Source organism: Apodemus sylvaticus, chromosome 13 (genome assembly GCF_947179515.1).
Source record: "Apodemus sylvaticus chromosome 13, mApoSyl1.1, whole genome shotgun sequence".
In the NCBI taxonomy this organism is placed as follows: Eukaryota; Metazoa; Chordata; class Mammalia; order Rodentia; family Muridae; genus Apodemus; species Apodemus sylvaticus.
Window position 1 is genome coordinate 94,663,664 of NC_067484.1, and position 11,804 is coordinate 94,675,467.

Genomic DNA, 11,804 nt, shown 5'->3' on the forward strand with positions numbered 1-11,804 from the left:
TCAGTTCCTCTTTAACACTAAATTTAAAATGTCAATAATATGAGATGAAGACAGTCTCCAGCACCCATCAGTGCCAGGAGGACTCAATGGGGACAAGAGGAAAATCTGGCCACAGCTTTTAGCTGTAAAAACCAAGAAATATCAGCTCCCCAATGGGCATGAGTGAATAGCTCACCTGTGTGCTTCCTTTAATATCTCAAGAGGTCTGTTTGTTTGGTATTTGGTTTTTTGAGACACAGAGGGTTTCTCCGTATAGTTCTGGATGTCCTGGAACTTGCTCTGTAGGCCAGGCTGTCCTCAAACTCAGAGATTCACTTGCCTCTGCTTCCTGAATGCTGGGATTAAAGGCACACCTGGCTTTTGAAAGATATTTCTACATCCCTCCTGTGTTTGTGTTTCCTCCAATCCTCCAACACACATTTAATTAACACAATGACAGCAGACTGTTTCGAGCACTGTAGATAAAACAGTAAGCAGGAGACACAATGCTCATCTCAAAAGGAAACTGAATAAGAAATTATGATGGGGGTTGGGGCTGGGGGCTGGAGGAAGGGAAGCCTTATGTGGAGTGTTTTGGTAGCTGTGAAGCTGGTTCTTTCCTTCCATGGTTTGTGGCGTCCAGGGGAATAGGAATGGCCAACATTGGCTCATGTGTCTGAATACTTGGCCCATGGTGAGTACCGCTACTAGGAGATGAGTATGGCCTTGTTGGAGGAAGTGTGTCTCTTCAGGGGTGGGCTTTGAGGTCTCCTATGCTCCAGCTATGCCCAGTGTAGCACGCAATCTCCTTCTACTGCCTGCAGATCAAGATGTGGAACTCTTGGCTCCTTTTCCAGCACTGTGTCCGCCTGCGTGCTGCCATGCTTCCCACCATGATGATGATGGAATAAACCTCTGAGACTGTACAACCCCATTTAAACACTTTCCTTTATAATAGTTACTGTGATTACAGTATCTCTTCACGGCAATAAAATCCAAATTAAGACAGTGGCATTTGAGCAAATACTTGAAAAAAACAAAGGAATGGACCCTGTGAATACCTGTAGGAAAGTGGTTCTGGGTAGAAGGAGCAAGAGGTAGAAAGGCCTGGAGTAAGAAGGTACAAGACATGCACAAGAAAGGGCAGGGAGGGCTGGCCAGATGCCTCAGCAAGTAAAGAACTTGCTGAGAAAGCCTGGCCACTTGAGTTAACCCCCTGGAAGCCACAAAACATGGAGAAAAAGAACCAACTTCACAGATTTGTCCTCTAATCCTCACATACTCCTCGGCACATGCACAGCCCCTACTTCCTGCCACCATACAACACCATACAAATATAAAATGAGAGAGAGAAAGAGAGAGAGAGAGAGAGAGAGAGAGAGAGAGAGAGAGAGAGAGAGAGAGAGAGAGAGAGAGGTGAAATGGCTGAGCAGGGGATCCCAGCAGGGCTCAGAGAGAGGCAGAAAGGAGGCTTGTAGAGCTGTGCCACCTCATGCAGGGACAGGACAGATGCCGTCTGACTTAAAGATTGCCTAGCCAAGGTCCAGGAAGAAAGGTGACTCCATCCCAGATCTTAGTGGGAGTTATGTTTCTAGATCTATCTTGAGGGCAGAGTTGACAGGTTCAGAGTAGGAAAAAAGGAAGAAAATGCCAGCTGGATGAGGGTGGGGTGGAGGGTGTGGGGAAGGCGTTGCTACTTAATGACATGAGGAGATATTTCTTAGACTGTCCTCTGGACAAGTGTCACTAATCCATTTGATAGATGCAGAAAGGGCTGCCCTACTAGCCCCAGAGAAAAGGACCCTCGCTGCCTTAAGACAACAGTAAGGTTCCAATGGCTCCTCCCCCAAATCAGACAAAGAGCCAGGCCTCAGAAACATAGTCCTGATAATAAATAAGCATAAAATTTAGTGAAAAAAATTGAAGTTTCAAAAAATCAGATAATGCAACTTTCTGTCCAAATATAATTTGCTGTTTGATTCTAGGAAAGAAGGACCACAGCCCTCAAGTTCCCCCAGGACCACGCCTTCTAAAATGTATTATACATATCACTGCATCCCAGCCCTGGCTCCCAGGACCACTCCTTCTAAAATGTATTATACATATCACTGCATCCCAGCCCTGGCTCCTGAAGCCCTGAGCTTAGGAGGACAGAGATTACAGAACCCTGTCTGAGGCAGAAGACACAAACCATGTCTGTATTTGCTGCCCTGGTTTACTGGGAAAAGGAAAACTATTGCAAAAGAAGAAATGTACCCAAACAGCCCAGTTCCCACTATCTTACAGAGTTCTAATCCCACAACCACCAAAGTGATAGGCCCTGATAGAGTCCCAGCTTCCAAAGGATGAGGTGATGTGGAGGACAAGGCCAGCCTGGAGTCCAGTGGAAGGACAAACCAAGTCCTCTCCTCTCCCTGTTCCTCACATAGCTTCAGGATGGCAGCAAGACCAGAAAAGGGTGAAAGAAGCAGGGATATAACATGCCCAGTTGCATCATGGGATACTGACTTTGATCCAGCTTAAATAACCTCTCGATTTAGTGAGTAATTCCCTCAGTGACTACATTTAGATTATTAACCTGTTAATAATCACGGTAGATGGCCTAGAGCTTAATTGTAGCTCACTTGCCTGGTGTATATAAAGCGATGGGTTCTATTCCTAATGCGCCAAGAAAGAGTTCTGAGGTTGTGGCGATGGTTCCACACAGACATGAGGACCTGAGTCAGCATCTTGTCAGACTTGCTGGCACTGGTTGTCATTCCAGTGCTGGGGAGGGGAGACAAGAGCCTCCTTGGGGCTCACTGACAAACTAGTCTACTCAAATTGGTGAACTCCAAATTCCATGAGAGACTCTGTCTCAAAAAATAAGTTAGAGAGCAACTCATGAAATGCCTAACAATGGCCTCCGACCACACATACATGAGCACAAACACACATGAGCACACACACATGAATGCACCCAATGTTTAAAGAATAAAAGAAAAATATCAAGACATCTAATCAATTTACTAAGGAAAGAAAAATCACTTTAAATATGAGAGGCTGGCCAAGAGCCTGTGACCAAGGTTTGGGGAACTCCATGACAGTCTGTGCAGGAGATAACCTCACCATCTGCACCCAGCCAGGGCCTCTTCAGCCTACTTAAGAGGAAGCTGCCAAGAGGTTCGCTCCTCTGAGAGAAATCAGAGCTATATCCATCAACATACATTTTTTTCTGTGCTGACACACCCAGAACTGTGATAGGCCAGTGAAAAGTTCTGGTCCCAGTTACCAATTTGTTTGTCATCTGATTAAACAGAGATGTACTCATAGAAAATGCTTTGTAAGCAACTTGCTATGCCTCAATCTAACTGCAGGCTAGCCTGGGGTGAGTCTTAATCGTATATTTGTTACAGGAATGGTATTTTGCAATTGTGTCATTCAGATAGAAGATCTGTGGGCCTTATAGTTGCAGGAAAGACTCCTGGCTGTGTGGACAGGGAAGGAAGAATCAGCCCAGCTTTGATCATCCTCTAGGAGGAAAGTCTGCACACACCATTCATCCACACAGGAGTTAAATAACACCTAGAGTACACAGGGAACCCAAACAAGTCAAGAGAAAAATGAGTAAGACTAATCCAAAAAGAAAATGTTCTGGCCGGGCGGTGGTAGCACACGCCTTTAATCCCAGAGCTTGGGAGGCAGCAGCAGGTAGATTTCTGAGTTCGAGGCCAGCCTGGTCTACAGAGTTCCAGGACAGCCAGAGTTACACAGAGAAACCCTGTCTCGAAACACACACACACAAAAAGATCTGAACAGACATTTTTCAGAAGATAAACAAATGGACAAGTGTAGCGAAATTCCTTCTGTGTCCCAGGGTAAATACAAAACAACTCACCCTAGTAAGAACAGCCATTTTCAAAAGATAAACAATTGCCGTGGTGTAGAGGGGGTGTAGAGAATGAAAAGCTTTTCACTCATGGATGTAAACACAGAAAACAGTATGGAAGTCACTCAAATACTGCTCAGAACAGCAAGATACGATAGCTCATTCCTATACCCAGACATTAGGAGTCTAAAGCAGGAGAATCACCCTAAGTCAAAGCCACCCTGTACCTCAGAGTAAGGTCCTGCCTCAAAAAATCTAAGTCAACAGCTTGAGAGATGCCTTGGCAGTTGAGAGAACTTGCTCTTGCAGAAGACCTGGATTTGGTCCCCAGCAGCTATCCAGGTAGCTCACAACCATCTGGAACTCCAGGGAGGGATCTGGCCCCTCTCCTTTCTGGAATCCAAAGGATCCTGCACACAAGTGGGCACACATCAACTCACACAAGCTCACACACATGCATATAAATGAAGAGTAAAGCCAGGGTAGTGGGGCATACCTTTAACCCCAGCACTCAGGAGGCAGAGGCAGGTGGATCTCTGTGAGTTCTAGGTCAGCCTAGTCTACAAAGTGAGCTCCAGACCAGCCACAGCTACAAAGTAAGACCCTGTTTCAAAAATGATCACAAAAATAATGATAATGAAAAATAAATCATTAAAAATAGATAAAAGTAAATTTAAAATAGTTTGATCCATCTTATCTAGCCATCCCACATCTGGAAGGGACTCAGTGAGCTAAAGGTTACCTATGCTCCTATGTTCCACTGTTATTCTATCAAAAATATCCAAGATACAGACTTTACCAAGGTGTTCATCAACAGACCAGCAGATATGAAGCTTGGGGTACCTATACACCACAGGGTTATGCATTCATAAAAAGGAAATCTTTTTTTTTCTTAGCCCTTTTATAAAGATTAAAAAAAATTCTATGTAAGGAAAAATAGATCACTTTTACAATACAGCCACAAATTACATATTCTCCAAAAAAAAACCCATCAGCACAAAACCATATTCTTCAAAAACATACTAAATCATTACACAAAGAAATCATAATATGATTATTGGTTATATGATTTTCTTTTGAAATCCAACCTGACTGAACATTTTCCATCTATCTTTCTGTCCACAAATTCATCCCAACTTGAGGCAATAATTCTTTTGTCATTGATTAACAAAGCTTAAGCAAGTCAAGTCTATTACAGCTAGATTGTCCCTCCCTATGCTAGCTGATGACAGTTTGTATTTGCCAAGAAACAAATCAATTATCTTACATCTTATTTATAAAAAGGAAATCTTGCCATCTGTGAGAACATGGGTGAACCTAGACCTTGTAAGAAAGAAGCCAGGCACAGAGAGGCAAATAGTGCTCGCTCCCTCTCATAAGCTGATCCCATAGAAGAGTCAAGAAAAGGATTAGCGGGGTGTGAAGCAGGTGGTGGTGGAGAGAGGCTGGATAGTGGTCACAATAATATAATGTGATAATATATTCTAGTGTTGGGACTCTATAACCCAAGAGGGTGGCTATAGTTAATAATTTATTGAATGTCTTCTCTTTTCTTTCTTTAAAAAGAAACACAGGATCTTCTTCCAATCTGGCTTCAAGCTCAAGTCAATTCTCCTGCCTCAGCTTCTTTAGTGCTGTATTATAAGAGCTAGCCATCACAGTTGTCTTTGATTTTTGAGACAGGGTTGTGTTACTTAGCTCATGCTGGCTTGGAACTCATTATGTAGTCCAAACTGGCTTTGAACTCAAGAACTTCCTGCCTCAGCCTCCTAAGTACTGGGGAAATAGCTGAGCTATGTATGGCTCCTGTGCTATCTATGTCCCCTGACCTTGGTTGTAACACAGCATCTAGTGACCAAAATGTTGCACATGACCCAAAGCTGAGACTGAAATGTTAGGGGACGTGGGAGCATTTTGACTTTTGCCAGGAGCTGGAGGTCCCACTAGTAGCTAGACATCTGTATGAGTGAGCTTGTCTTTGCTGGCTACTGGCACTCTGAGCAGTGTCCAGGCTGATGGGCACATGGGCTCCTTAAGTATGTATAGAGGGGATTTACTCTGGAGCTGACAAAACTCAAGCCACAGGCCTCTCACCAGCACAGGCTCCTTTCCAGGGCTTGAGTTCTCTCAGTAGCTTATTCATGCGAGCATTCTGTTTATAAAATAGGTACAATATATTTTTCATTGATGGTATATCGTCTAGCTTAATTACTGTTGCTGTGATAGAATATCCTGATGTTTTAGGTAAGTTTAGGATTACCACTCTAGGGTCCTTCACTGCAGGAAGTCACAGCAGGATCATGAGGCATATAGGCATCCACGGTGAAGAGCAGAGAGACATGAATGCATGTGTCCTTAGTGCTTAACTTACAGTCCAGGACCCAAATCCAGAATATAGTGGGCTGCTTCAACTCCCTGAACCCACATGGTATCACAGGATTGTCTGACTCCAGTTCCAGGGGATCCAATGTCCTCTCCTTGCCTCTTCAGGCACCAAATGCACATGGTGCACAGACATACATGCAGACAAAATACCCATACACATAAAATAATTATTAATCTGAAAAGAAAATCATCCACAGCATTGTTCCCAGGACAAGCTGCTCTTTAGGATATTTTCAATTTTAGATTATTGCAAGTTGAGGATTAAAACCAACTATTCATGGCAATAATGCTACCACAGCTGGTTACGAGTGTCTGGGAACAGAACCCAGGGCTTCGTGCACTCATACTAGACAAGCATTCTACCAACTGAGCGGCACCCCACACTCTTCTTTGCCCTCCTTTCAACACTCTTTCTGTCACCTAGAGAGAGACTACCCTTGGGGATTTCTGAGCTGAGTCAAATAAGGATGTGTCAAGGACACGTTGATTTGGGATTTAATTAGATGCATTAATGCATCCCACAGATATATTTCTGTGTGAACCTAAGTTATTTTTAAAATACCCTAGTCTAAAAAGCTTTTAGGACTCTGTTGTCTAGTTTCAGGATGGAAGGGAGGTGGTTACCACCATGCTGTCTCCTGAGATGTCTGGCAGAACTGTGCAGGCTGAGGAGGACAAAGAAGGTTCAAAACAAATATGCGATCAGGACAGTGGTGGGGTGGAAAAGCAGTCATCAGAGATTGCACTAACACTGGGTCAAAATGGAATGCCCTGCTGAAAACACAACATGGAGAGCTGGCAATGTGTTTTCCTCCTCCTCTTCTCCTCCCACCCTTTCTCTTTTCTTCCTTTTTTCTTTTGAAGCAGGGTCTTTCTCTAACCTGTAGTCTAGGCTGGCCCCAAACTTGTAACAGACCTTCCTCCTTAGCCTCTTAGGTGCTGAAATTACAGGCATGCACCATGTTTTCTTCATCTATCTATCTATCTATCTATCTATCTATCTATCTATCTATCTATCTATCTACCTATCATTTCTTCTTCTCTTATACGTTATGTCCCGACCAGGTTCCCCTCCCTCCACTCCTCCAAGCACCCCCTCCCATCTCCCCTCTTCCCCTGATCCACTCCTTTAGTGTTTCTTCAGGAAAAAAAAAAAGCAGCACTCTCAGTGATATCAACCGAATATAGCACAAAAGTTAAAATAAAACCAGGCACAAACCCTCATATCAAGGATGGATAAGGCAACCTAGTAGGAGGAAAAGGATCCCAAGAACAGGCAAGAGTCAGAGACACCCCCCCCCCCACTCTCACACCACCACCAAGCTACACAACCAGAACATGAACTCAGAGGACCTAGCTCAGACCTATACAGGGTCCATGATTTTTGCTTGTCTGTGAGCTTCTATGAACCTGACTAAAATGACACTGTTCTCATGGTGTCCTCTACCCTCTGGCTCCTACAATCATTCCTCCCCCACTTCCATGGGGTTCCCTGAGCTCTACCTATTGTTTGGCTGTGGGTCTCTGTTCTCATCAGTTGCTAGATGAACACTCTCTGACTAGACTAGCTCCAACCTATGAATATTAGAATACCACCGAGAATCATTTGGCTGATGTTTTTTCCCAGTCACATTTGGTCCCTGGGCTATCCAGCTTCTGGTTCTTCACCATTCAGGCAATGTCAAGTATGGGCTTCCTTTCATGGCATGGGCATCAAATTGGGCCAGTCATTGGTTCTGTACCACCATTACCCAGCACATCTTGTAGGCATCTATTTCCCTTTCCCAGGGAGATCCATGTGCTCCCATTCCCCTCAGAGTTCTTGTTATTTAACTTCTGGGTCTGTGAATTATAACATGATTATTTACCTTACAACTATTATCTACTTTATAAATCAGTACATACTGTATGTCTGAATCAGGGTTTCTATTCCTGCACAAACATCATAACCAAGAAGCAAGTTGGGGGAAAGGGTTTATTGAGCTTACACTTCCACATTGCTGTTCATCACTAAAGGAAGTGAAGACTGGAACTCAAGCAGGTCAGTGAGCAGGAGCTGATGCAGAAGCCATGGAGGGATGTTTCTTACTGGCTTGCTTCCCCTGGCTTGCTCAGCTTGCTTTCTTATAAAACCCAGGACTACCAGTCCAGGGATGGCACCATCCACAATGGGCCCTCCCACCTTGATCACTAATTGAAAAAATGCCTTACAGATGGATCTCATGGAGGCACTTCTCTGCAATAACTGAAGCTCCTTTCTCTGTGATAACTCCAGCTTGTGTCAAGTAGACACATAAAACCAGCCAGTACACCATATTTGTCTTACTGGGTCTGGGTTTCCCCACTCAGAAATATTTTTTTTCTAGTTCCACCCATTTGCTTACAAATCTCATGATGTCATTTTGTTAACATCTGAATAATACTCCATTGTGTAAATTACCACATTTTCTTTACCTATTCTTTAATTGAGGCACAAATAGGTGGTTTCCAGTTTCTGGCTATCATAAATAAAGCTGTTATGAACATAGTGGAGCATGTGTCCTTGAGATATATGTCCTTTGGGTATATGCCCAAGAGTGGTATACTTGGGTCTTGAGGTGGTTCCATTCCCTATTTTCTAAGGAACCATCATAATGATTTCCAAAGTGACTGTACAAATTTGTACCCCCCACCAGCAGTGGAGGAGTGTTCCCTTGCTCCACACTCTTGCCAGCATGTGCTGTCACTTGTATTTTTGATCTTAGCCATTCTGACTGGTGTAAAGTGGAATCTGAAAGTAGTTTTGATTTGTATTTCCCTTATGGCTAAGGATGTTGAACATTTAAGCATTTCTTAGCCATTTGAGATTCCTCTGTTGAGAAGTCTTCATTTAGATCTGTACCCCATTTAAATTTTTTTTAAAGTAGGGACATTTGGAGGGGCAATATGGAAATCTAGTACAGTGACAATCTTCCTGGAATCTATATTTGGTAGGTTTATGTCGAGTCTCTTAATATTTATCTTAATATCTCTTTATATATTTTAGATATTAGCCTTATGTTGTATGTGAAGTTGGTGAAAATATTTTACCATTCTGTAGGCTGATGTCCTTTGACTTACAGAATCTTTTCAGTTTCATGATGTCCCATTTATTAGTTGTTGATCTTACTGCCTGAGATAATAGTGATCTGTTCGAGAAGTTGTCTCCTGTGCCAATGCGTTCAAGGCAGTTCCCTACAATTGTGTCTGGTTTTATGTTAAGGTCTTTGACCTACGTGCACCTGAGTTTTGTCCAGGGTGATAGATGTGGATCTATTTGCATTTTCTACATGCAGACATCGTTAGACCAGCAACATTTGATGACCACTTTTCTTTTTAAAGGGGTACACAAAATGTAACTTTTGGAGCTGAATATTGCTGCAAGTTTGAGGCCAACCTGGGACACACAAGTTCCAGGCCAGCCTGAACTACAGTGTAAAACTCTTACCTCAAACAAAATGTGTGTGTGTGTGTGTGTGTGTACGCGTGCGCGCGCACGCAACAAAGTTTGTTGTCTAGTATACATGGGACCCTGTATTAGATCAACATACTATAAACATGTGATGGCATGAACTCAAGGGACAGAGGCAGAAGGATCAGAAATTCAATGTCATCTTCAGGTATACAGCCAGATGGAGGGCAATCTGGGTTACTAGAGACCTCTATCTTGAAAGAAAGAAAGAAAGAAAGAAAGAAAGAAAGAAAGAAAGAAAGAAAGAAAGAAAGAAAGAAAGAAAGAAAGAAAGAAAGAAAGAAAGAAAGAAAGAAAGAAAGAAAGGAAGGAAGGAAGAAAAGAAAGAAGGAAGGACGGAAGGAAGGAAGGAAGGAAAGACATAATAAGGAAGAAAGTGGGAGAGAAGAATGGAGAGGGGGAGGAAGAAGGCAGGGTAGAAGGGACCATGCTAAAGGACCATGTTATATTATCTTTCTGCTTTGTCTATTAATAAAATCATGGACACACTGAATGATCAGGAGTTTAAACTAAGAATAAGGGAGAAAGATATCAGGGAGTTGAGTTTTTAAAAATCCTCTCTTTAACTGGGCGTGGTGGTGCATGCCTTTAACACCAGCACTCAGGAGGCAGAGACAGGCAGATCTCTGTTAGAGGCCAGCATGGTCTACAAATCAAGTTCTAGGGCAGCCAGGGATACAGAGAAACTCTGTCTCCAAAAAGAAAAACAAAATCTTAATTTTGGAACATATGGAATATGTGCAATCTTTGTTCTAACTGTAATTTGATGTGACTTCTTGTAAATAAAACCCACTTCCACATCTGTATTTATATTTGTTACTTTCTGTTGTTTTCTGAATATAGAATTCCCATCGTATGAGTTCCTGGCCCCACAGTCTTGACTTTGCCTCCTGATCATGCACATCAGTGTATAGAATGGGAAAGTGGCCCTGCTGGGAATATGGAGAATGTAGAGTTTGTTTATCCAGGAGAGACAACTTGTTATGTTGCTCCCAGGCAGAGATTGCTAGTCAAGCAATACTTGAATCATGGTGTCTGCCATTTAGATCACTCCATCGAGCCCATTTTATTATTGTTACCTTAGACATATATTACCTTTTGTTCAAAACCCTTAGACACAATAATTGTGAGATACAGCTGGGCAGTGGTGGTGCACGCCTTTAATCCCATCACTTGGGAAGCAGAGGCAGGTGGATTTCTGAGTTTGAAGCCAGCCTGGTCTACAATTCCAGGACAGCCAGGGCTATTCAGAAGAACCCTGTCTCAAAAAATATAATAATAACGATAATAATAATAATAAATAACAATAATAGTGAGATACAGAGGAGTTTTATATTTTCAATTACATTGTGTGTATATGTGTGTGCTGTGCCTGTGTGTATTGCATATCAGAAGACAACCTGATAATATCTGTTCTCTCTTTCCACCACATGGATCCCGAGATCACACTCAGGCCATCTGGCTCTGTGATAAGCTCCTTTACCCGCTGAGCCACAACATCGACCCTGGATACAGGGTTTTTTGTTTTGTTTTAAATTGGTTGTTAACATACTTTATGTGCTCCAAGTTTTAATTAAAACATCACTTACTGAGAAGTAAAGACTGACTTTACACTGGCTTCCTCTGCCTGTTTCCCACCATAGGGCTATGTGAAGACAGAGGAAGGCAGGGACAGACAATGCAGGTCACTTTAGCCCAGGCCCAGGTCCCTTAACACAGCAGCCTCAGGACTTGACGCTCTAGGAGACTTTTACTGCCCCCTTGTGGAATAAAAATGATGCAACTAAATAGACTCCAGAAACCATTATCCTGGATGGTTCATCTGGGAAATTCAAAGAAAATCAAGGTAACCCATGAATCCCTCTGGTTCTTCCCATTTAACTTGAAGCCTTTTTCACAGTTACTTTTTGGATTAATGCCTTTCCGGGCACAATTCAGCACTGCCATCAAAGGGAGGCTGTTGTGTCTGGAATGGGAGCTTTGGAAACAACAGAAAGAAGGAAAAATGGGGGTGGGGGTGAAGAAGGGACAAGGAACAGGGGCATGAGAAGGAGGAAAAGAGGGGGAGAGGGAGAAGGAAGC